Below are 27990 nucleotides of genomic sequence, written 5' to 3'. Positions count from 1 at the left end.
TGACTCTCTCTCTCTCTCTGACTCTGTCGTCCGGAGCTCAGCACCAAACATGCTTTAAACTCACTCTCCTTTTTGTCAAACAATCGGTAAATATTTTTCCTGAGTCAATCAACATGCTGGATCTTATGTTGCAGCTGTTGGATGCGTTTCGTTCTTTTGGTGCGTAAAACCAGCAGTCCGGTGGCTCATGAGCTGCTTTTGTGGACACGTTGTGCGCGTCGCAGCGCACGCGTCAGTGACGGACTGTTGGCTTTTGTCCAACCGTAGGGACAGTTTTTAATCCTCTCCGATGCGTCCGGAGCGGAAAACTGGAGAACCGGCGAACGACCGAGAGCGAAGAAGACAGAGGACAGACGGAGACAACAGCTGGGGACATCGGCAGGGACATTAGTGGGGTATTAACCTGGGACATCAGTGGGAACATTAGCCTGGGATATCATTGGTGAGGACAAAAGTGTGGACATCACCAGTACACTAGGAGACATCACCTGGGGACAGAAGTGGGGTCATCAGCAAGACATCGGTAGGGACATCAGTGGGACATCATTGGGGAACACCATCCGGGGTTGTGAACTCTCAAAGGCTTCTGGACGTACATGTCTCCTGTCCTCACCAGCACCAAGGTAAAGACATGTTTTGTCTGATTCTGTTACAGTCTGATTTTTTTTTTTTCTTCTGCCCATTCTTGGATTTTTGAGTGGGCTTGTGTCTGCTTGTGTGTGTCACTGTCAAACTGTGTGTCTGTCAACAGTTTGAGAGTGAGACATTTTAACAACTGTTTACTGGTGATATTCATGGGAGGCGCTCGTCAGAACCTCCAAGGACTTTTCAAGCATTCTTTTTATAATCTTATCTCCAAACCTGATCAAAGTCCAAGCTGTAATCCAAATAAAGTTAAGTAGTTCAAGCATCACTGGCTGTTAAAACATCAAGATCAGACTGAAAAGTCCACAGAGACTGTCCCATTCCTAGTGACCATAATGAGAACTTTTCCTCAACCGCCACCTCCTTTTCTACACTGGAAGTGTTGAAATGTAATACATTAGCATGGAATGCATGGTGTGATTTTATTAGCCTGGAACGGAACGCGTTAACGCTGGTTTTGACTTCACGTCAGCATCCTCAACCTGTGTTCAGAGGAGGATGTGTTACTCTCCTCCTGGCCTACAGTTATGAGTTACCACTGGGGGGCAGCGGTACAAGAATACCAGTGGTACAGCAACACAGCCTTGGCTTTTTTCAAGCCTAGGAAAATTCTAATCAATGGATTGTGTGGATGAATGAATGAGGCCATGGTAACTTTGGAGTATTTGTGGTCTTAATAGCTTAATCTTAATTGTCTTAGTAATGCTCAATATCCTTTATTTCATTTTTAGGCAGGTTGCCAGGTCTGTATTTATAAGCAAGCCAGTTGCCAGGTCTGCACTTTATAAACCAGTGTGTTCAGAGGCAAGCCATTTCTTCTCATATTTGTGCTCTTGGATCGTGGGCCATTGTAGTGGAATGACATCTTGTGGAGTAACAGCATAACTAGGGCTGGGCGATATGCCAAAAAATATAACCTTGTTCTAGAATTTGACAATGCTGCCACTTTGAGGAGGATAATGACTGAAGTCTAATGTAACCAGAGTATTTAATACTTAATTTATATGGTACATCCAGAAAGTATCCACAGCACTTCATTTGTTGCACATATTGTTATGTTACAGCCTTTCATGTGTGTTCATTCAATACCACAGCATTATGCACCTTATGCCTTAAAGTGACACTCTGATTGGTTGATTTCATGAACAAAATGAATGTAATTAATGAACTGGATAAACCCAACCTATTTCCACATTGTGCCCACCTTTGCACTGAGTTTATGTGCCCCATAATGTAGGAACAAGGATTTGAACATGCCCCAAATGGATATGCTTTCTGTATTTTTGACTGTGTGTCACAGAGCTTTGAGACAGTGCCTCATACTGAGTCAAAGGTCATGATAGGGCCCCTACCAAACAGCAAATTCATCAATGTGTTATGTGTTGTGTAATTATTAGTAGAGCCCAACAGATATGGATTTTTTTTGGGGGTGGTGGAGGGAGATGATACTGATAATAAAAAAAACTATTACATTGAAAAAAAACAAAAACAAAATATAATTGATGTTTTATAATATAAAGTACTTACTTTAAATAACTATAAATATAACCAAGAACCAACCAATGTACGTCACACTGCCATCATGCTGCCGACACTTGAATTGGCAGTTGTCATGTCGCATCAGTCAACATTTGCATAAAGTAGCCTTTTTGCCTATTTTGGTCCCGCCTAGGCGGCAACATAGTTACCATTTGTCATGTGTTGCTGTAACACACCCACTCTGATTGAAAATGAATGACAGCTGGTCGCTTAGCCTCTGTCTCTTATTGCTAATGTGACCAAGGGGTGCTGGGTGTCCCAGCCATGTTTAACCGTCTGGAGTCATTCGATGCAGATACACGTCAAAGTCACATGACCAAATTAAGTGGACTTCCCATCAAATTCCCCACACTTTCAGTTTCAGTTTGAATGTTTGTTGAGAGTACAGACTTCAACCTATATTCCAGTTTTTTTTATTATTTATTATGTAATGTGTGTAGCAGTTCTCCGTGCTGCGCTTGTCCAGCATGTGCGCGATCAGGACTTCTCTCCCTCTTTTCTCTTCTTTGCCCGGAGCAATTACAAGGGGAAAGAAAACATAACATTCCCTTTATTATTTGGTGTTAATCACACATTCTAAACCAAACCAGAATTGACCATAAACCCACATATTTGGGTGTGGAAGTTGTGGACAGAAGCAAGAATGACAAAGTATCAGGTCATTCCAATGTCCAATATTACATGTCCAACACAAGTCCGAGAAGTCTTGTTTTGGACAGGAATTGTTTTTCTGAGTGGCACAAATATGATTTGTGTGGCATCTTATTACATGTAAATGTGTGTGTGTTGTCATTTCAGCTGCTCCCGTTTTTGGGTCCGGGTTGCCACAGCGGGCCGCCAGATCCGCATTGGTATTTGGCACAAGTTTTATGCCGGATGCCCTTCCTGACACAACTCCAGTTTTATCTGGAGGTCTTATTGCATGCAAATAGCTTGAAGCATTTCCTGCATTTGAATGTAAATAGTTGGCTATAACTTTGTTGTTTGCTATAGTTGAACATATTGTTTTTGAAATTTACAATTTATATTTGCATTCTAATGATTTTTAAACATGTTTGTGGTTTTCACAGTAAAAAAAACCATTTTATTATTCATCAGATTTTATGTTTCTGTGTGAATGTAGGTTCAATGTGTTAATAAAATACGTCAGAATGAAAACAAAACTAAAGTCACACAGATGATGTTGTACTGAACAAAATGACACTAAACAATGCAAAGTAAACAGTTTTTTTTAAGGTAAATTTTGAAGGTAAAACCAAAAATAGTCAGACACACCCAATTATGCCTTGGACTCCAGAGGGTTAAAATAATGCTCTGTTTGCACCATCTGCTTGACAACTGATGTAATGACCACATTTCCAACAAAGTGTTTTTCTGCATTGTTTGTAAGTCCCTTCGGCTGCTCCCTTGTTTGCACTCGGGGTCGCCACAGCAAATCCAAGGTGGATCTGTATGTTGAATTGGCACAGGTTTTATGCCGGTTGCTCTTCCTGACTCAACTCCACATGACATGGAGAAATGTGGCAGGGGTGGGATTTGAACCCGTAACCTTCTGCACTGAAGCCAAGCGCATTAACCACTTGGCCACCACCCCTGCTGTTTTTCTGCATTGTTTATTTGGTAAAATGCAAGTTTTCATATTGGCAAAAATAAAGCAGATGCTGATATGTTCATAAAAGGCTCATGTCTGCCAATATTATGGGTCAATTGATAAATTGATGGGGCTGTAATTACAGCCTGTAGGAGGTGTGAACAGGGTTTCACACTGCTCTTTGAAGACATTTCATTCTCGGTTGAATCGCTTTTCCACTGTTGACATAAACTGACCTAAGTTGAAAAATTATTTGGTGTCCAATTTTGACGAGGCAACTTAGCAGTCATAGTATTAATTTTTTTCTGTGCTTCTTTACACGTGTTGATTTCTTCCAGAAGTGGGAGTGGGGTGTCTTCTTCTGTAATGGTCATGAAATACACACACACACACACACACACACACACACACACACACACACACACACACACACACACACACACACACACACACACACACACACACACACACACACACAATTGTCCTCCCCAGCCAGCCTCCCATCCTGTACACCGGCATGGACTTCCAAAATTTCCTCTATATTTGTATTGTTAAGTGTGTTGGTAGCATGCCCCAAGCAGTGGGTCACCGCTTTGAGTCTGGTCTGCTTGAGGTGTCTTCCTCAAATCATCAGAGGGAGTTTTTCCTTACCACTGTTGCCTGTGTGCTTGCTCTAGGGGTTGGTAAGGTTAGATCTTACTTGTGTGAAGCGCCTTGAGGCAACTTTCTTGTGATTTGGCACTATACACAGTGGCTTGCAAAAGTGTTCAGCCCCTTGGTATTTCACACATTTTAATTTGTTTATGGCATTTCATATACAAAAAGTAAATCAGGCTTCTCAATATAAAAATTTCTAAAATTATCTTCCTTAGACTCAAACTGAATGTACATCTTCACAACTTGATATAAATTAATTAAAAATATAAAATCCAAGATGATGGGTTGCACAAGTAATCAGCCCCTTTGATATAATACCTGTAAATAATCAGTTTAATTGCCAGTTTTCTTCAGACAAATCAGGGGATGGGTACATGAACATTTCCAAGTCACTGAATATGTCTTGAACTTTATTTACATCAGTTATTAAGAAATACAAACAGTATGGCACTCTATGGTACATCGGTGTGGAGTAGACAGTTCTCAAAAACTGACTGTGCAACAAGAGGAAGAGTGAAGAAAGCCACCAAGACACCCAGACAACCCAGAAGAAGTTAAAGGCTCCTGTGGCTGTGATTGGAGAAATTGTGCACAGTGCATATTTTGCATTTTGTATCCCCAGTTATACAGCTTCATGATGAAGTGGTATTCACAAAAACATTAAATCTAGGCTTGCATCTCAGATGTACCTTCTGGCAATTTGTAGCTGAACTTTCAGGTCTTCTTTTTAATACAATCCTCCTCTGCTCCACTTCATCATGAAGCTGTATAACTGGGGATACAAAATGCAAAACATACACTATGCACAATTTCTCCAATCACAGCCACAGAAGCCTAAAACCTCTTCTGGGTTGTATGGGGGTCTTGGTGGCTTTCCTCACTCTTCTCCTTCTTGCATAGTCTGTTGTGTGGGCCGCTGAAGAGGAGGTACTGCTGGCCCACCACCACCAGAGGGCGCCCTGCCTGGAGTGCGGGCTCCAGGCACCAGAGGGCGCTGCCGCCTAATGGGAGTAGCCTGGGTGACAGACTCAGCTGTTCCACTCAGCACAGAGGTATATCAGGAGGACGGCGTCTCCACCTCAGTGCCGAGATATCGCCTTACGTTAAAGGTAACGTTCTCTGCATTAATATTCTGATTAACTGGCTAAAAGATTTGTTAAACCTTTGCAGGACAGCTGATTATTGTGAGCTAAATTGCTTGGAGAAGTACTCACCTTTCTGCAGTATTGACGTGAGGTGGAGTCAGCTTCTTCCCTCTCTGTGTACTGGGTGCAGCCGCATCCACACCTGTGTGTTTGTTCTCTTGCCAGCAGTACCGGATCCGACGAGCGGAGGCAGTGGCCACCTGGGAATTCGGGACTTGGCGGTTCCAGTATTTCCAGGGTTCGGTGGCAGGGGAAATCTGGGTGGTTCCGGCTCGACTTGGACGGACGTCTCCTACCTTCGAGCCTGCCCACACGACACCAGTGGAATTCGGTGTAAACCCAAATTGTCAATTGTTGTATTGGTTGTGCATTTTCACAACAGTAAAACTTGTTATTTACTTTCTCCATTGTCCGTTCATTGCGCCCCCTGTTGTGGGTCCGTGTTCCAACACTTTCACAACAGGATATCTCGGCCAGCGTCATGGACCCCGAGGGGCGTCAACCGGCTGTTGAATGGCCAATGGAAGACCAAGGCGCGGCGGAGGCTTCGGGAGGGGTAATCGGTGAGTTGCAGCGGATTCTCACCGCTTTCACCTCTCGGATCGACTTAATGACCGAGCAGCACGTTCTCCTGAACCGCAGGGTGGAGGCTCTCGCCGCACAAGTGGAGGCGCGCCCTTCGGGCGCCGCTGCGGCTCTCCCTCCCGAGGACCCTGCACGCGAAAGTGACGTTCCACTGGTCGTTCAACGGTCCCTTCCTCCGTCCCCAGAAGCATACATAAGCCCTCCAGAGCCGTACGGAGGCTGTGTGGAGATGTGCGCGGACTTTCTGATGCAGTGTTCGCTCGTCTTCGCACAGCGTCCCGTGATGTACGCGACTGATGCTAGCAAAGTAGCTTATGTGATAAATCTGCTTCGCGGGGAGGCACGCGCTTGGGCTACAGCGCTCTGGGAGCAGAACTCACGGCTCCTTCACACATACGATGGGTTTGTACGGGAGCTCAGAACGGTGTTCGATCATCCCAATAGAGGAGAGTCCGCTTCAACCGCACTACTGTCAATAAGACAGGGGCGTCGGAGCGCAGCTGCCTATGCAGTCGCCTTCCGCATCGCGGCGGCGAGATCCGGCTGGAATAGCACTGCCCTCCGCGCTGCCTTTGTAAACGGACTGTCACTGGTCCTAAAAGAGCACCTGATGGCTAAGGACGAACCACGGGATTTAGATGGGCTCATCGATCTAGTTATACGACTCGACAACCGGTTAGAAGAACGCCGTCGGGAACGAGGCGAAGGGCGTGGCCAGGCACGCGTTGTCCCTCTCCCTTCCGGGTCCGATCGAGCTCCGCCCTCCCCACGCTCCTCTGTTCCTGCGCTCCGTGCGCCTATGGCTCCCCCTGCTGACGAAGCTATGGACACAAGCAGGGCAACATTTAGGGCACCTGGAGCACAAAGGAGGCGGGCCCACGGAGCCTGTTATGTTTGTGGCTCGAGTGAGCATCTCGCAAACGACTGCCCCGAGCGGTTAAACTCCAATGCCCGCCCCTAGAGACTGGGCCAGGGGTGGGCCAAAATATTCACGTGGGACACACCCACATTGCTACACAACTCCCAGTCACGATCCTGTTTGAGGATTCGACCCTGAAGGCCCCAGCACTGGTGGACACGGGCTCTGAGGGGAATCTGCTTGACAGTAGATGGGCCAGGGAGATAGGGCTCCCTCTGGTGGCTCTTACCTCGCCTGTGCAGGTTCGGGCGCTAGATGGCTCCCTACTCCCACCAATCACACATAAGACACCTCCAGTAACTCTGGTGGTGTCAGGTAACCACCGGGAGGTGATCGAGTTCTTTGTGACTCAGGCCACCTCCCGTGTGGTTTTGGGGTTTCCATGGATGCTAAAGCACAATCCCCGGATCGATTGGCCGTCCGGGGTAGTGGTTCAGTGGAGCGAAACCTGCCATCGGGAGTGTCTAGGTTCCTCGGTTCCTCCCGGCTCCCAAGCTAAGGAGGAGGTCCGAGTCCCGCCCAATCTGAAGGCGGTGCCGGCGGAGTACCATGACCTCGCTGACGTGTTCAGCAAGGATCTGGCTCTCACGCTTCCTCCCCACCGCCCGTATGATTGTGCCATTGATTTGGTTCCAGGCAGTGAGTTTCCGTCCAGTAGGCTGTACAACCTCTCACGGCCGGAGCGTGAATCAATGGAGACCTACATCCGGGACTCATTAGCTGCCGGGTTGATCCGGAATTCCACCTCTCCGATGGGTGCTGGTTTCTTTGTTGTGGGTAAAAAGGATGGCGGGCTTCGTCCATGCATTGATTATAGGGGGTTGAACGAAATCACGGTTCGCAATCGATACCCGTTGCCCCTGTTGGATTCGGTGTTCACCCCCTTGCATGGAGCCAATATCTTCACCAAACTTGATCTTAGGAATGCGTATCATTTGGTTCGGATCCGGAAGGGAGACGAATGGAAGACGGCATTTAACACCCCGTTGGGCCATTTTGAGTACCTGGTCATGCCGTTCGGTCTCACTAATGCTCCCGCGACCTTCCAAGCGTTGGTAAACGATGTCCTGCGGGACTTCCTGCACCGGTTCGTCTTTGTGTATCTGGATGATATACTCATCTTTTCCCCGGATCCTGAGACTCATGTCCGGCATGTCCGTCAGGTTCTGCAGCGGTTGTTGGAGAACCGTCTGTTTGTGAAGGGCGAGAAGTGTGAATTCCACCGCACTTCTTTGTCCTTCTTGGGGTTTATCATCTCCTCTAACTCCGTCGCCCCTGATCCGGCCAAGGTTGCGGCGGTGAGAGATTGGCCACAACCCACAAGCCGTAGGAAGCTGCAACAGTTCCTCGGTTTTGCTAATTTCTATAGGAGGTTCATTAAGGGCTATAGTCAGGTAGTTAGCCCCCTGACAGCCCTGACCTCACCAAAAGTTCCCTTCACCTGGTCGGATCGGTGCGAAGCCGCGTTCAAGGAGTTGAAACGACGCTTCTCGTCTGCACCAGTTCTGGTGCAGCCCGATCCTAGCCGCCAGTTAGTGGTTGAAGTGGATGCCTCGGACTCAGGGATAGGAGCGGTGCTCTCCCAGAGCGGGAAGACCGATAAGGTCCTTCACCCGTGTGCCTATTTTTCTCGCAGGTTGACCCCCGCTGAACGGAACTATGACGTCGGCAATCGGGAACTCCTTGCTGTGAAAGAGGCCCTCGAAGAGTGGAGACATCTGTTGGAGGGAACAGCCGTGCCATTCACGGTTTTCACTGACCATCGGAACCTGGAGTACATCAGGACCGCCAAGCGACTGAACCCCAGGCAAGCCCGCTGGTCACTGTTCTTTGGCCGTTTTGACTTCCGGATTACCTACCGTCCCGGGACCAAGAATCAGAGGTCGGATGCATTGTCCCGGGTGCACGAAGACGAAGTCAAAACGGAACCGTCGGATCCCCCGGATCCCATCATCCCGGAGTCCGCTATCGTGGCCGCCCTCACCTGGGACGTGGAGAAGACCGTCCGGGAGGCCCTGACCCGTGTCCCGGACCCCGGAAACGGACCAAAGGACAAACTATACGTCTCACCAGAGGCTAGGGCTGCAGTCCTGGACTTCTGTCACGGTTCTAAGCTCTCCTGTCACCCAGGGGTGCGAAGGACCGTGACAGTCGTCCGGCAACGCTTCTGGTGGGCATCCCTGGAGGCCGACGTCCGGGACTACGTCCAGGCCTGTACCACCTGCGCCAGGGGCAAGGCCGATCACAGAAAGACCTCAGGGCAGCTACAGCCACTGCCCGTGCCTCATCGCCCCTGGTCCCACATCGGTCTGGACTTCGTCACGGGTCTCCCGCCGTCCCAGGGAAACATTGTCGTCTTCACGATAGTGGACCGTTTCTCCAAGGCGGCCCACTTCGTGGCCCTCCCAAAGCTCCCAACGGCCCAGGAGACAGCGGACCTCCTGGTCCACCACGTCGTCCGTCTGCATGGCATACCATCAGACATCGTCTCCGATCGCGGTCCCCAGTTCACCTCACATGTCTGGAGGAGCTTCTGCCGGGAACTGGGGGCCACGGTCAGCCTCTCGTCTGGGTACCACCCCCAGACCAACGGGCAGGCAGAGCGGGCGAATCAGGAGCTGGAGCAGACACTTCGCTGTGTGACAGCCGTGCACCCGACGGCCTGGAGTACCCACCTGGCCTGGATCGAGTACGCCCACAACAGCCAAGTGTCATCAGCCACCGGCCTCTCCCCGTTTGAGGTGTGCTTGGGGTATCAGCCCCCCTTGTTTCCGGTGGTTGAGGGAGAGGTCGGTGTGCCCTCGGTCCAGGCCCACCTACGGAAGTGCCGTCGGGTGTGGCGGGCCGCCCGCTCTGCCTTGTTGCAGGCCCGGACGAGGGCGAAGAAACATGCAGACCGGCGGCGAGCCCCGGCCTCCAAGTATCGTCCTGGGCAGGAGGTCTGGTTGTCCACCAAGGACATTCCTCTACAGGTTGACTCACCAAAACTACAAGAACGGTACATCGGACCTTATAAGATCCTCAAGGTCATCAACCCCGCCGCAGTGAGGCTCCAGCTTCCGGCCTCACTGCGGATCCATCCAGTTTTTCATGTTTCCCGGATCAAGCCTCTTCACACCTCACCCCTCTGCACCCCGGGTCCGGCGCCGCCTCCTGCCCGGATCATCGACGGAGCACCGGCTTGGACAGTCCGCCGGCTCCTTGATGTCCGTCGGATGGGCCGGGGTTTTCAGTATCTGGTGGACTGGGAGGGGTACGGACCCGAGGAGCGCTCCTGGGTGAAGAAGGGCTTCATCCTGGACCCGGCCCTCCTGGCCGACTTCTACCGTCGCCATCCGGACAAGCCCGGTCGTGCGCCAGGAGGCGCCCGTTGAGGGGGGGGTCCTGTTGTGTGGGCCGCTGAAGAGGAGGTACTGCTGGCCCACCACCACCAGAGGGCGCCCTGCCTGGAGTGCGGGCTCCAGGCACCAGAGGGCGCTGCCGCCTAATGGGAGTAGCCTGGGTGACAGCTGTCACCCATCACCAGACTCAGCTGTTCCACTCAGCACAGAGGTATATCAGGAGGACGGCGTCTCCACCTCAGTGCCGAGATATCGCCTTACGTTAAAGGTAACGTTCTCTGCATTAATATTCTGATTAACTGGCTAAAAGATTTGTTAAACCTTTGCAGGACAGCTGATTATTGTGAGCTAAATTGCTTGGAGAAGTACTCACCTTTCTGCAGTATTGACGTGAGGTGGAGTCAGCTTCTTCCCTCTCTGTGTACTGGGTGCAGCCGCATCCACACCTGTGTGTTTGTTCTCTTGCCAGCAGTACCGGATCCGACGAGCGGAGGCAGTGGCCACCTGGGAATTCGGGACTTGGCGGTTCCAGTATTTCCAGGGTTCGGTGGCAGGGGAAATCTGGGTGGTTCCGGCTCGACTTGGACGGACGTCTCCTACCTTCGAGCCTGCCCACACGACACCAGTGGAATTCGGTGTAAACCCAAATTGTCAATTGTTGTATTGGTTGTGCATTTTCACAACAGTAAAACTTGTTATTTACTTTCTCCATTGTCCGTTCATTGCGCCCCCTGTTGTGGGTCCGTGTTCCAACACTTTCACAACACAGTCACTCAGTTTTTGAGAACTGTCTACTCCACACCGATGTACCATAGAGTGCCATACTGTTTGTATTTCTTAATAACTGATGTAAATAAAGTCCAAGACATATTCAGTGACTTGGAAATGTTCATGTATCCATCCCCTGACTTGTCTGAAGAAAACTGGCAATTAAACTGATTATTTACAGGTATTATACCAAAGGGGCTGATTACTTGTGCAAACCATCATCTTGGCTTTTATATTTTTAATTAATTTATATCACTTTGTAGAGATTTACTTTCAGTTTGAGTGTAAGGAAGATAATTTTAGAAAATTTTATATTGAGAAGCTTGATTTACTTTTTGTATTTGAAATGCCATAAACAAATTAAAATGTGTGAAATACCAAGGGGCTGAATACTTTTGCAAGCCACTGTAAATGAAAGAAATAGAATTCAAATCGAATCAATTTTATTTATATAGCGCCAAATCACAACAAACAGTTGCCCCAAGGCGCTTTATATTGCAAGGCAAAGCCATACAGTAATTATGGAAGAACCCCAACGGTCAAAACGACCCCCTGTGAGCAAGCACTTGGCGACAGTGGGAAGGAAAAACTCCCTTTTAACAGGAAGAAACCTCCAGCAGAACCAGGCTCAGGGAGGGGCAGTTTTTGGGGAATTGAATTCCCCAAAACATTTGCAGATTTATAAATGGACTTCCTTCTTTTTTGCACATATCTGAATATACATTTACCTGCAGCTGGCCAGAATCCAGCAACTAACTGATCAAGAAAAAACATTGAGCTATTTTAGAAAGTGTCAGAGTTCCTTCAGTGCATTAAAGGTTCATTTTGTTCAACATTAAGTTGAATGAGCAAAACCATACAGACATGGTGTGCAGGCATCTCCCCATGCTGTGTGTGATCAGACCTCGCTGTCCCGCCCCTATTGGTCAGATCTGTACATACATATAAGCATTTTATGCAAGTGTGCCCCCCGGTATTTGATCCTTTTGATTGCTTTTGGTGAAGACAGTGCGTCCACAGGAGCTGCTGAGTTCTAAAATGATGCATGCGCAGTGGAGGCAGGGTGGGCCAATTTTTAGGGGGGCGGGGCTGTATGATCAGTGACAATGGTAGAGCTGATTTCTCTCTACAATAGAATGTTTTATTTTACTCTGTTTAGACTGGGACCAAATGTTATCCCAGCAGAATAAATTTTACTCAGCAAAATTTACTGTGCACCCGAGCAAACAACTGATCCACAGTCACCTCTCAGAAGTATCCATGTATTTGCTGCAGCCAGGTGAAACCGAGGCATCTCCTTGGCCTCCTTCAGAGGTCCTCAACACTAAGATGTGTAGATCATGTCCAGGCAAATATACCACATGACCAAAATGTTGTAAGTGCACATGATAGTCCTCATCTTTTTGTCTCCCTAAGTAGCTGCTTGTTTGACACAAATCCAGCAATACTAGTGGTGCAGCTTAGCTAACATTTCCATAACAATGTTCATTTTGTGAATAAAGCACCAAATTTGGCACACATATTCAAAATTAACTAATACTTATTGTCAGATGTGGTGGTATCCTGTAGCTGACCTCTCATGACCTACAGGAGTCAATGAAGAATCGCACAGGGGTAAAAATTTAAAAATGTTCCAGTCATATTGAAAGGTATTTCATATTATTTGTCTGATTATAGTGATTCCAAAAAGGTATAGTTTAGACCATCCTTGACTAAATGTTGTGGAGTTATAGGGTAAAAACAGCAAAAAAAAAAAAAAAAAATGATGACAAAGGTCAGTTTCAGTTTGTACAAGGGTCAAAAGATAAAGTTGTTCCAATTTTGGTAAAAAGTGACACAAATTATTGGTCAAGTTGATAGGGTTTTAAAAAGGAATAGTTTGCACCATCTGTCATGCTTAGTTATCATATTACAGGTTAACATATGTCACATGTCATGAAATCCAATGGACATCAACCTTGTTTGACTTTTACTTGGAGACCAAACTTTCAACACAGACAAAACTATTCCATTTATTGCATCCGCCAAGGACGTAAGAAAATCATCTGCGTTTATTTATTTGTGTCTCTGTCTGTCTGTCTGTTAGCAGGATTATGTCAAAACTACTGCACGGATTTTGACGAAATTTTCACAACATACAGATATTATGCCATAGAAGAACCCATTAAATTTGGGAGGTAATCTGGATCCGGGTTCTGGATCAAGTTTCACTTTATATAATCTTTGAAGGATTACATCAAAACTACTTCATGGATTCTCACCAACTTTTCACCACGGATACATATTAAGCCATGAAAGACTCCATTAAATTTTGGAGGTGATCCAGATCTGAATCCGGATTCTGGATCAAGATTTCCCTTTATATACGCTTTGAAGGATTACATCAAAACTACTTCATGGATTCTCACAAAATTTGCACCACAGATAGATATTAGGGCATGGAAGACGCCACTGAATTTTGGAGGTGATCTAGATCTGGATCCAGGTTCTGGTTCAAGATTCACTGTATATAGGGTTTGAAGGATTACGTCAAAACTACTTCACGAATTCTCACCACATTTTCACCACGGATAGATATTAGGCCATGAAAGACTCCATTAAATTTTGGAGGTTATCTGGATACGAATCTGGATTCTGGATTAAGATTTCTCTTTATATATGCTTTGAAGGATTACGTCAAAACTACTTCATGGATTTTGACAAAATGTTCATCACAGATACATATTAAGCCATGGAAGACTCCATTGAGTTATGGAGGTGAACTGGATCTGGATCCGGATCTGGATTGTGGATCAATTTTCACTTTATATATGCTTTGAAGAATTACGTCAGAACTACTTCACGGATCCTCACCAAATTTGTACCACAGATAAATATTATGGTGTGGAAGACACTCCCTGAATTTTGGAGAATTGAATCCGGATCTGGATTCTGGATCAAGATTCACTTTATATAGGCTTTGAAGGATTACGCCAAAATTACTTCATGGATTTTCACCAGATTTGCACCATAGATAGATATTAGGGCATGGAAGACTCCATTAAATTTTGGAGGTGATCCAGGTCCGGATTGACTGACGTCAGAAATCTCTGATTGCTCTTGTTAATCCTATTAGCTGAACCAATAATTTCCATCACTTTATTGCCAAAATTGGTGCAACTTTAGGGTCCCTTCACACATAACACAATTTAAGTTGACTAGCCACGAAGGAGGAATTGCATGCCAATTGTGAAAAATCGGAGTTGCCTCCATCGCCTCGTACACGTGTCGCTACAACTATTTGTGCACACCAGTGGCTGAAAGACAGAGTGTGCCCTGTGAGAACCCATGTGATCCTTCTTGCGGCAGGTGTCGGCCAAAGTCCAGGTGACACACATGAACATCTAACACTGCTCGCTTGACACTTAAAAAATGTGTGGCCATTTGCGCTGTTAGCACGAAAACAGTCAGCAGACAATCACTTTCGAGCTCGATGTGAAATATGTCTAAGGGCCCCCACAAGTGTGGTTTTGCAAAAAGCAACACACGTGTATCACACGTGTGCGCATGTGTCACGCCCTTCCCGAAACACGTGGCGTACGTGTGGTTTGTGCTACCCCCCGGCTCCCACCAACACATGTGGAGTGCCGGAGGGCACACTTGCATAAAATGCTTATATGTATGCTGCACAGACATGATCACATGGAGGCCAGACAGTCAGGTCTGAGCACACACAGCACAGCGAGGTGCTGACCAGAGACTCGGAATAACACAGAAACACAGTGACACGTTGGTGTGTGCGCTGGATGGACAGGGGGTGTGGCCACAGAGAGCAGCTGCTGTTGAAATCTCTGGTTCTGGAAATCATGGTTGGGGAACATGTACCGTGTTTGGACGGACATGAACTTACAGCTGTCCACTGTGACATGCATGTGTCTGCTTGCTGTCCTCACATGGACATACATAAAAATATATATCGCTGTTGCAACCAGCTGCAGCAAGCGGGCGCATGGCACACACATTGACAGGCTGCAACAGGTGAAAAGGGACGTCAGATCATAACATGCAGCGGGCACTCTGAATGTCATGTCAACCACGTGAGCTCTGTTCCACATGAGGTGGTGTCTGTCCTGTGGTGTGCCGTCCACAAGACACGTGTGTCAGTGCAGATATGCCCGCGGGGCCGGCTGGATACACTGGACCAGTAGGTTTTGACATAATAAGAGCGCCCTGCTTCTCATTCATGTCATTTCATGACTGTATGTCTGTGACCATGGGTCATCTACAGAGGAACAGTTGCATCATACTTGTGTTGTCCGCTTGATAAGAGGGATTCAATAAAATGTGGTGTTTTTTATGGTGTGTGGTTTTATTTTTTTAAATTCGTCTATCTCCTTGTTGATTTCAGGAATTTTTCCGCACCTTTTACAGGCCTGCAATGGTAGCTCAGTGGTAAAGTTTTTGGCTGGCAATCAGAGTTTTTGTAAATTGCAGGTTCGAATCCCATGGGTGGCATGTATTTTTTTCACAGCAGCTGCACGATGTAGTTACACATGTTCCAACTGCTTGCATTGCACGAAATCATTGCAGTAGGATCGTTCAAGCCCGCCCGTCGGCTCGATGTTTTCGTGGTTCGCTCATACAAGCTGTTCCGCTGTGATTCGCCCTGATTTGTACTTTTTCGTAGTACGTGTGAAGGGGCCCTTAACTTTTGCGTTAACATCCAAATTTCTCAACCATACAGTAAGACAGGAAGCACCAGGAGCCTGAACATCTGGACCTTCATTTTCCTGCAAAGATACTGGCATTTGGAAACACCTCTGTCTGGTGACCTCATGACTCCATAAGCTGTTGCCAGGTGTCTCTTGATCTCAAAGGCCCAGGACACAGAGAGATGAATATCACTGCAGAGATTGGGAATCTCTCTACAAGTTCATCACTTTCACCACATACAGTCACTGAAAGCCTGGCTCTTAGTCTTGATCCAGAACAATTGCAAGCCCAGACTGTCCGACTCCTCGCTCAGACTTTGAAATGCTGCAATCAAAGTATCCATTAATTGAGCCAAATTTGCAGTCATTGATTTGGAGTTACAGAAATTTTCGGCTGTACTTACTCACTGAGTGACTCCCTTAATCCCATACATGACCTACTAATCACAGGGAAAAATAAACTCAAATTTTTGTTCATGCTGATGACAAATGGAAAATTTGTTGGATATGCAACATCGAAACACCTCATCAAATATAAAATCAAATCAAAATTATATGATGGGAATTGAAACACTTACACAGTACCTGAGGATCTGTGGGGTAACAGCCTAATGGTTTTGTAGAAAATAGTCCAATTTAAAAGAGTATCCTGGCAGCATTGAACCCTGTGCTATGGCTTTCTTGTTCAAATTTATTTAAACACTTAATGATAAAATAATTAGTATTGTTTCCAGCTGTTGCACGAAATGAAGTATTTTAAAATGTTTTTCAAAGCACTTGACGTCCTATTTTGTGGTATCTTTGTTAGTCTTTGAAAAGTGCACTGCACAAACAGCACAAGCAAAGAAATGAATTAAAGTCAATAAAGGTTCCAGCATCTCTGCTCGGTACTTTCATCAATGCAGAAGCTCTTTGGAGAATCAGAAGATATGTTGGATATGACTGCACATGTGACTCTGTGGAGCGGCGGATACCGTGTTGGCCTACTCGCGGTGGAATTACAGGATATGTGATTGAAAGGTTGTGGTTTCAGTATTATTATTATTATTTTTTTTAAGAATGTCAGTTTTAGCAAGTCTAGGTTTTGCAAGCCGCTGATGACAGGGTGAACTGTGAAGCCTCTGTTTTGGTTTGTAACTTTGAAAACGACCGGGCTCAAGGATGACTACTTGTGAATGTTTTATATTTTATGAGGTCACGATGACATTAAGCCCTTTGACTGGTCAAGCAATTTAAAACTGCAACAATGAGATGGTTGCTTCCTCCACACGTTTGAAGTGAAATTAAAAGCAAGATGAAAGTGTAAGAAGTCAGTGAACTTGCCGGCCTGTTTCACAGTCACCACTTAACTGCATTTTATAGTAGTGAAACTCCACTAATCACATCACTGTTATAGTAACAGAACACATTTGACCAATTTAAAGGCTTTTCAGTACAGATGATATACTGGGTAAACCCTCCATGATGGCACATAGGTTTTCTGAAGAGCTGGTTTGAAGCTCAAATGGTGTGTCTTTATTTGTTCCTGAATGTGCCTAACTCCCAGCCCAGCCATAAATAGGGAAAGAGGCGGCAAGTGGGCAACACCAAAGTGACCTGGGCAGGATGAATGAAGTTTAATGTCACCCATCCATCTCAAAATTACCATGCTAGCTTAGGTTAACAAGCTAGGTCACCTGAATTTAGACGATTGGTTAACGCATATTTCTTTGCAGATTGAGCGGTGGTTCCTAAAATAGGTGGCTTTGGTGAGAGTATTAAAAGCTATGACTGGCATATTGCATCCGTAACTGTGCAGTGCCACTGTAGGTAATGTCACCAAGCTATCAAAATGTGCTAATTTGTGCTAATGAGGCTAACATACAAATTAAATAATACTAAAAGTCACACAATGACAATACTAGGCCACAGATGTCTTAGATGGTCTCTTAGTACAATTAACCACTGGACAAACTACCTGTCACGAGCTGTCGACTTGCCATGAGCAAGTGACTTGAATGACAGCTCGTGTAGCTCGTGTGCTCAGTCGGGTCCACAGCACCTAGTGGCTTCTGCTAACCCACCTTTTTGTCCTTTCTGAGGAAAGCAGGTGGGTGTATACATACGTACATACACATGCATAGTGTTCAAAATAATAGTAGTGCTATGTGACTAAAAAGATTAATCCAGGTTTTGAGTATATTTCTTATTGTTACATGGGAAACAAGGTACCAGTAGGTTCAGTAGAATCTCACAAATCCAACAAGACCAAGCATTCATGATATGCACACTCTTAAGGCTATGAAATTGGGCTGTTAGTAAAAAAAAAAAAAAAGTAGAAAAGGGGGTGTTCACAATAATAGTGGTGTGGCATTCAGTCAGTGAGTTTGTCAATTTTGTGGAACAAACAGGTGTGAATCAGGTGTCTCCTATTTAAGGATGAAGCCAGCACCTGTTGAACATGCTTTTCTCTTTGAAAGCCTGAGGAAAATGGGACGTTCAAGACATTGTTCAGAAGAACAGCGTAGTTTGATTAAAAAGTTGATTGGAGAGGGGAAAACTTATACGCAGGTGCAAAAAATTATAGGCTGTTCATCTACAATGATCTCCAATGCTTTAAAATGGACAAAAAAAAAAAAAAAAAACAGACGCGTGGAAGAAAATGGAAAACAACCATCAAAATGGATAGAAGAATAACCAGAATGGCAAAGGCTCACCCATTGATCAGCTCCAGGATGATCAAAGACAGTCTGGAGTTACCTGTATGTGCTGTGACAGAAGACGCCTGTGTGAAGGTAATTTATTTGCATGAATCCCCCACAAAGTCCCTCTGTTAAATAAAAGACATGTGCAGAAGAGGTTACAATTTGCCAAAGAACACATCAACTGGCCTAAAGAGAAATGGAGGAATATTTTGTGGACTGATGAGAGTAAAATTGTTCTTTTTGGGTCCAAGGGCCGCAGACAGTTTGTGAGACAACCCCCAAACTCTGAATTCAAGCCACAGTTCACAGTGAAGACAGTGAAGCATGGTGGTGCAAGCATCATGATATGGGCATGTTTCTCCTACTATGGTGTTGGGCCTATATATCACATACCAGGTATCATGGATCAGTTTGGATATGTCAGAATACTTGAAGAGGTCATGTTGCCTTATGCTGAAGAGTACATGCCCTTGAAAAGGGTGTTTCAACAAGACAATGACCCCAAGCACACTAGTAAATGAGCAAAATCTTGTTTCCAAACCAACAAAATTAATGCCTCGCAGATGTGAAGAAATCATGAAAAACTGTGGTTATACAACTAAATACTAGTTTAGTGATTCACAGGATTGCTAAAAAAGCAGTTTGAACATAATAGTTTTGAGTTTGTAGCATCAACAGCAGATCCTACTATTATTGTGAACACCCCCTTTTCTACTTTTTTTTTTTTTACTAATAGCCCAATTTCATAGCCTTAAGAGTGTGCATATCATGAATGCTTGGTCTTGTTGGATTTGTGAGAATCTACTGAATCTACTGGTACCTTGTTTCCCATGTAACAATAAGGAATATACTCAAAACCTGGATTAATCTTTTTAGTCACATAGTACTACTATTATTCTGAACACTACTGTATACACACACACACACACACACACACACACACACACACACACACACACACACACACACACACACACACACACACACACACACACACACACACACACACACACACACACACACACACATATAAATATATATATATTAAAAAACAGTTGGCCATTGTGACATAGGTTTTTATGGGGAATGACTCCCTGGTTATTCAAAAATTGAATGTTTTGGCACTTCCACATAGGCTTCATTTGTCAGCACTTGGCTTGACTTTTTCAACAAATTGCAGTTTCAATTTCAGTTTCAATTTATGTTCATTTATATAGCAACTAAATCACAACAAAACTGCCTCAAGGCGCTTCACACAAGTAAGGTTTAACCTTGCCAACCCCTATAGCAAGCACACAGGCGACAGTGGAATGGAAAAACTCCCTCTGAGGAAGAAACCTCAAGCAGACCAGACTAAAAGGGGTGACCCTCTGTAGCATCGGCCTGTAGCATTGGCCATGCTACAGACAAAAATGACAAAACAATTCACAAAACGAATATAGAGGAAGTGTTGCTGGTGCACCAATTGGAGACCCCTAATGCTGGTCTGCGATAAACCAGAAAATCGAACATTGCAGTAGTCCAATCTAGAAGAGATAAACACATGAATCAGGGTCTCAGCATCAGCCATAGACAGGATGGGATGAATCTTCGCTATATTTCACAGGTGGAAGAAACCAGTCCTCGTAATATCTGTAATGTTGAGGTCAAAGGACAATGTAGGATCAAAAATTACCCCAAGGTTCCTCACTTTGTCAGTGTGATGTATGACACACGAACCTAGGCTAAGCGTTAGCTGGTCAAATTGAGGCCGATTTCTCACTGGACCAAGAACCATCATTTCAGTCATATCAGAGTTTAAAAGTAGGAAGTTGCTGGACATCCAGCTTCTTACTGATGCAAGGTAATCTTCGAAGGATTTTATGTGGATGAGATTACCAGCAGTTATCAGCATGAATAACTGAATATCATCAGCATAGCGATGAAAGGTAATCCCAAAACACCACAATATCAAATCAAATCAATTTTATTTATATAGCGCCAAATCACAACAAACAGCTGCCCCAAGGCGCTTATGTGCCCACTGAACATAAGGAGCCACTGATTTCAAACGTACCTCAACTATCTGAAATATTTGGATGCAGTTTTGATATCGAAGAGATATTACAGGATAATTATGGGATGTGGACCCATCATTTGCTTGGCAACCAGTGTGTCATTTATAATAATTAGTCCAACAATTTATCACAGTCTGAGGTTAGACAGAGGCTTTTATGTGGTGTATAGTAATGTGTGTGCCGCTGAGGCACAGGCGACACATGTATATACCGCGGTGCTTTGAGCCTCCCAGCAACATGGAAAACAGCATACATGTGCAAAACAATAAAGGGATCAGTTCATCATGTACATAAATGCAGACATATAGACACAGTGGAATTTCAAGGCAGGTTCTGTCAACGCCCAGAGAATGAAAGTGAGCCTCATTTTTAACGTGCTGCTGTGTGTAATCTTTTTCTCTTTTTATTACTGTCCTTGAGGGGCAGAATACTTACTGCAAGTGTTTCTGTGCACCTGTATGTGTGTCTTTCATACTGTATGTGCTCACCAAGGTTATTGTAGTACATGTTTTTTTTTTGCAAGTATCTGTACCTTTGTTTATTAGTTTGTTAGCAGGATTACTCAAACTAAACAACCATTCAGAGATTGCGTCGCCTCGTCCTTAGCCATGTCTCCATGCATGCAGTAGTAGCAGTGGAAGAAGTTATACAGTATCTGAGTTGATTACAACAAAATACAATCAAAAGAACTAAGGAAAGTTAGTCCATGCTTGTTTATGAACAAGCATGTGCATATCATGTACAGACATGACTTACTGGTTTACAGAACCATAGCATCATATGGTGATAACATGGTGACATCACCAGTGATGCCGATTATGCGTTACTTAGTAATGCGTTACTCTAATCTGACCACTTTTTTTAGTAACGAGTAATCTAACGCATTAATCTTTCCAAATCAGTAATAAAGTTAAATTAAATTTAAGTTACTTCTCCATGTCACTGTGCGTTACTATTATTTTTGCATTGTGGGTCGATAGCAGCATTAAACTTGGTCCGTGGGCAGGGGGTCGGGGTTCGACTGAACTGCCCACTTTAAGCGAGCTGTGAGCTTTTCATCCGCAATTTTCTGCAGCAGCTACGACTCGTCGTCACCTCTTAAAGCGCGGTGACAACAGCACACCTGCACTAAGCTTTAAAATTACATTTTTATGCTTTTTTTTCTCCTTTATTTAGAATTCTGAGCTGAGCTGCTCCGTATCTGCTCATTAAAAACAGCTGATCCTCCGCGACGCATCAACAACTAACACTATTTTCCACTCACATGCACCTGAACTCTCTTTCTGGGGACCACATGATGTGAAAACTCAATAAAACTTTCTTACCTGTAAATCTGGTCATGTTTTCTGCATAAATAAATGTTATCCATTCTTTGTGCTCAGACGCCAAAGCAGGGGCGAATCCAGATGGAATGGGAGTGGGGGGCAGGGATGTGCTCCCCCCAACACCCCTAGATTAAAGGTCCAGTTTTGAAGCCTTTTTTTTTTACTACAACTACTAATACTACTTATAATAATAATAATAATAATAATTTCGACAAGTAAAATGTTTAGAGAGAATTTAAATGTTATAAAAATGTTAGAAAGAATTTAATAGTTACATTTATAAACAATGTAGGTTAGAAATTACAAGTTTTACTGTTACAGTGCTGTCAGCAGTTAAATATGAGGTCAAGAAAGAGGTCTTTATTTTACTTTTTATAAAACAAGTATTTATTTTCATTGAAGGGTGACTGTAAAGTGAGTTTTGGCAAAACAAGTATCATTGTCATGCTGAGGTGGCAGAGGGTTGTTGTCGGCAGCTGGGGAAAGTAACTAAAAAGTAACTAGTAATCTAACTTAGTTACTTTTACAATTGAGTAATCAGTAAAGTAACTAAGTTACTTTTTCAAGGAGTAATCAGTAATTGGATTACTTTTTTAAAGTAACTGTGGCAACACTGGACATCACACATACATACAGTGATTGCCAAAGTGTGGGCTATGGCTTCCTGGTGGCCTGCAAAGGTTGGCCATGAGTGATCATGAAACAAACAAACAAAAAGTCAGATTTTCAGTTTTTCAGGTTTTGAGCATATTTTCAGATTGGAAAATAGGTCTCTACTGTTCATCTCTACGTCATTCATTTTCTAAACCCGTTTATTGTAATGAAGGGTCATGGTGGAACTAGAGCCTATCCCAGCAGTCATAGGCTGAGAGGCAGTTTACACCCTGGACATACCTACCAACACTTGAATGTACCAATGCGGGACACCCACACATGGCTGCGAGTGCCAATGGCGCAAAGCGTAGCTAGGGGGGTCTGGGGGTGTGCCCGGACCCACACAACTGCGGGACTAAGGGGCGTTCCACATACACTCATGTGGGACACAGGACATGGGGGTAAATACTGCTCAATGAGGGATGGTTGGCAGCTCTGCCTGGATAGGATGCCAGTCTATAGCAGGACCACACGTAGATATACAAACATTTTCACACCTGTGGTCAGTTTCGAGTCACCAACTCACCTGGGGAGAACCCACCCAAATATGCAAACTTCACTCAGAAAGGACCAAGCGGGAAGCAATCAGAGGACCTTCTTGTTGTGAGACAACAGTGCTGATCACTACGCCATCGTGCCGCCGTGCATTATAATATGACATTCTATTTTTTTATGTATATGGAGTCTAAATCATCATTCTGGCTCTTTTAGTTTCAGGGTTACTGAGATAAATGTGTTTTTTTGGATCGCATACTGGCACATGACGGCATGTAGCGACATCATCATGATGTACAAATTGGCACTTGGCAATCTGTTTGCTGATCCATATGCACTTGAGTTCATCTTTCTTGCTCTTTGTTTTAGAGTTAATGTGGAAAATGTCATGTCATCTGGTGTTATCGTGACACCACATATATATGAGCAGATGGCTTTGTGTTTGCTGATTTATATGCAGCTGACATCATCCTTCCAGTTCTATTAGTTTCATAGTTAACAAAAATGTTATTATTGCGCGTGCACGCACGGATGCACAGAGGTAAAGTGACTGCAGTCGTCTCACAAACATCTTGACTAATGAGCTAGTTACTGTGACACATTCATAAAACTTAAAGCTGTTGTTAAAGGACTGTTAAAGTCTGGAATATAAAAATTACAGTTGCAGCTTGTACTCTGTAATGTGATGCAACATGCTCATGGGTTTTTTCAGCCCGGGGGGCCAGTAAATTTTCTAATTTACTTGATGCCTTCCAGAATTCACTGAATGTCCTTTGAAAAATGGGTGCAAAATCTTTGCACCTCCTTCTTTTGGTCACACAATCAAAACAAAGCAGTGTCAAAACCACAAAAACCTTGAATTGAATTGATTTGAATTGAATTTTCTTGACACCTATGCAACAAAATTTCACTCATATACAACAACAAAACTCATGAACAAAGTAGTCAAAGAAAAAAAAAAAAACAGTAAGAAAAAAAAACAATGTACATGGTACCTAAAGCCGTAGGTAGAAGCAAAGCTTATCAACACCTACACCCCTCCATGAAGTCAAATCAAACCAGGCATATGTGCCTGTTCATAAATGTTCATTTCTAAACAAAATCTGAACAACGGCAGCTCATAATTACAATTAAAAGAAAACAAATATTTCCTCTTCATATTTACGGTGCATCCAGAAAGTATTCACAGCACTTCACTTTTTCCACATTTTGTTGTTACAGCCTTATTCCAAAATTGAGTAAATTAATTTATTTCCCTCAAAATTCACAATGTTTTTTCATGTCATTTCCCCTTTTCAAATCACAATTCAAAACACATCTGTTTATGACTGCTTATGCCTCTTGATTCATATTGCTCTGTTTATTTTATTGATTTCATTCATTCATTCATTCATTCATTATTGGTTTATTTGACAGGGACAGTGCATCTTAATGAATGTACAGTTGTAAAGGCAGTATATATATATATATATATATATATATATATATATATATATATATATATATATATATATATATATATATATATATATATATATATATACAGTGTTGTATAGTAATGAAGCAAAAATACTTCACTACTGTACTTAAGTACATTTTGGGAGACTTTGTACTTTACTTGAGTTTTTTTTAATTCAGCTTACTTTCACTTTTACTTCACTACGGTTCCGACCTTAATTGCATACTTCTACTCCGATACATTTTCTATGCGCCATGCCGTTACTCGTTACACACACACACACACACAAAAAAAACACACATACACGAAAAAAGTCGTGTTTTCACCCAGAGACACCACTGATTACTAGTGACTGCAACGAAGTCAGGCCGATTTGTCATGAGTCATGTCCGGTAGTTTTTTTTGCAGTTGCGCACTTGGGGGTGTTTGTCAGGAAAATGATAATTCCTCTACATTGATTACAGACTTGCAGCAGGTCTGTAATCAACTTTTCTGCAGTGCGGCTTTGCTTTGAACCTTGAATCAATCGAAGCAGTGATTTGCAGATCGAAGCAGTGCTTTGATCTACGATTTGTGGAGTCATTGTTTTATTTTGCTTTATCCCAATTTTTCCCCGGCTAAAACCCTGACGAGCACGTCTGTGAGTAATATTTAATATTTTTATGTTAAACCAACCTGTTATAGTCTTCTGAAACAGTTGATGTATTTTATAACTTAAAAACGGGACTGATGCTAACGTTAGCATTAAGCTGTTCGCATCAGCACGTTTGTGTTGATTTGTTTTCTGTATAATTAATGGCTCAGCATTCATTGTCGTAAAAGAGTCAAATTGTAATTTTTTTAAATTTTATTTTTATTCATATACAAGTATTAATAATAATAACAACAATAACAGTCTACATAATAGACAGTAATAGTCAATAATAATAGACTAGTAATGCTACAATACAATTTTAGAGAAAGAGACAAAAAGAACCTAATGAAACAAAACACAACAGAAAGGATAAAACCATGTAACAATGAAAATAAATAAATACATATAGAAATAAATAACTGTTTCCTGTGAACACCTAGTGAGTAGCCTACTCTCATTTAGGTTTTGAAACCTTGTTTCTGAAGTGTTTTTGTGTGATGTGCACAAATTTCAGTATTTTGACTAATACTACCAGTCATTTACAAGCCTAGATAAACTTTGGAATATAAAAAAAAATCAGTCCGTTTTTGATTAACATTTACTTGTACTTTTACTTTCAATACTTGAGTACATTTAGTTGTACATTACTAGTTACTAGTTACTACATTACAAATACTACATACTTTAAGACTTTTACTTGAGTAGCATTTCAATCAGTGACTTGAACTTCTACCAAAGTCATTCTTTTTAATGGGTATCTGTACTTTTCTTAAGTGTGATTTTCCGGTACTTTATACAACACTGTGTGTGTGTGTGTGTATATATATATATATATATATATATATATATATATATATATATATATATATATGTATGGCACACAATTATATGGCACACAAACATATGGCACACAATTTATCGTAAATACGCTGGATTTAGCACAATGCTAGTTTCCATCTGTCGTCCCCAAACATAAAATATAAAACATAGAGCATTTAACAAACATAAAAACACATTGATAATTTACAATAATTACAATATAATACAGTATCATATTTTAATGTAACCCAGAGCCATGTAAAAGAGGAATTATCTGTTCCGGTCAAGATGGGGGTTAAGATGCTGTTGTCACAGTATAAAGTGCAGGCGTATGTGCAGGAAAGTACTGAGGTAGAATTCAGTTGTAGGTGTGTACAGGTACAGTCAATTTTATTATAAGATGCTGAATTAAAGTGCTTTGTCACGATGGTAAAATGCTAGATACAGCTGCAGTATCTCTTTAAAGTGCTGGTGTGCATAAGCTTACCTATGTATTGTTATGTGCATGTATATGAAAGTATACTGTTTCTGCATGTCTTTAACTAGTAATGATTACAGTTTTGGTTATCTTTCATCCATGTTTTAAGCTGTGTCTTGAATAAACCAAATGTGGGGCTGGACCTGATTGTTGTTGGCGGAGTATTCCATGTGCTACTGCCTCTAATAGAGAGTACATTTTGAGCAAAGGCAGTTTTTCTAAATTTTATCTCGCAATCACCCCTTGTGGAGGATTTGGTGTTAATTTCATTGTTACTTTTCCTTTTAATATAGTTCCTCAGAGGAGGTGGGGCCAAATTGTATAGGGACCTGTACACAACACAACACATTTTAAAGAGCATGAAATTCTCAAAGCTTAAAATTATTTTTACCTCCGGCAAGGAGGTTATGTTTTCGGTCTTGTCTGTTTGTTTGTTGGTTGGTTAGATGTTAGCAGGATTACTCAAAAAATCCTCAACGGATTCCAGTGAAATTTTTACCAGGGGTGTATTTTGGCCTAAATTAGAAGTCATTAAATTTTGGTAATGATCCGGAACACAATCCGGATCCAGTAATTTTTTAAGGATTCTTTATCATTGCAGGATAGGGCCAATTTCAACATTTTTGCATCTAACTTCATGAAGACGGGTCACAAAGGCTGAACAAAAATTAAGTTACGACACAACAATAATTTAGCATTTGTTTCTCCTCATTGAATAAACTTGTTATTAGAAAATAAAAAAACTTGTGTAGTTCATGCAGTTTCTCTTTATAAATACATTTGCTGAAGATCTAAGGGTTTAACCCTCAGGGGCCGACGCCGTCGTATACAATGGCTGAGACCAAGCTTTACTAAATTATAAATAACTTTTCAATGATATGAGATAGAAACTTACTTTTTTTGCTGAAAAGTTAACTCCGTGGACTTTCGAGCCACTGTCCACCATCTTTGTACTCCTCATAGAAGCTGTGTGATGGTGTGAGCAATGTGAGTGTTCAATCGGAATTGGTTCACCGTTACATGGTTTTCCAAAATCCAAATGTAGGGCAGATTCACCACACGTGACACACCAAAGATTGTTTTTAGGAATGACGTGTTGCTAGGTTATTATAATTTGCTGTGTGTTTTGAATAAATGTGTGTGGAAAATTATTGCCGCTTTACTTTTCCTTTCTTATTTCTGATTGTAAACCTTTATTACACTTATAAAACACAACTATAGCATACATATTTTGAAAGTACAGGTTGTCCTGAAAAAAAAGAGACATAAAACTTGATTGTGGGATGCAGAGAGAGCTGTTAACAGCAATAATAAAACATTTATGCCAGGCGAGTCAACTGTCCAAAAAATGCCCTTGGACCCCAGAGGGTTAACCACTGAATCTGAAACATGACGGTAGATGCGTGAAACGATGTGGAATAAGTCTCTTTGCCAAAGGGTATTCCATGTGACGTCAGTGACCCTATGGCCTTGGTGGAGGTTTGCACTCTCCGAGTGCTTCTAG

General features: G+C 43.2%; 1 protein-coding gene across 2 annotated transcripts in view; it reads left to right on the top strand.

Annotated features, from left to right (window-relative positions):
* Positions 1-68: 68 nt before the first annotated feature.
* The window catches only part of plekhg2 (pleckstrin homology domain containing, family G (with RhoGef domain) member 2), a 372433-nt gene continuing 344511 nt past the window's right edge, over positions 69-27990 (top strand). For both annotated transcript variants that reach the window (XM_034168230.1, XM_034168229.1), the window contains exon 1: positions 69-623. The gene's annotated coding sequence lies outside the window, so the exon portion shown is untranslated. The remainder of the gene's footprint in view (positions 624-27990) is intronic.

This window comes from Thalassophryne amazonica, chromosome 4, assembly GCF_902500255.1.
Source record: "Thalassophryne amazonica chromosome 4, fThaAma1.1, whole genome shotgun sequence".
In the NCBI taxonomy this organism is placed as follows: domain Eukaryota; kingdom Metazoa; phylum Chordata; class Actinopteri; order Batrachoidiformes; family Batrachoididae; genus Thalassophryne; species Thalassophryne amazonica.
Note: the sequence above shows the minus strand (reverse complement) of the source record. Positions and strands in the feature narration are given on the sequence as shown.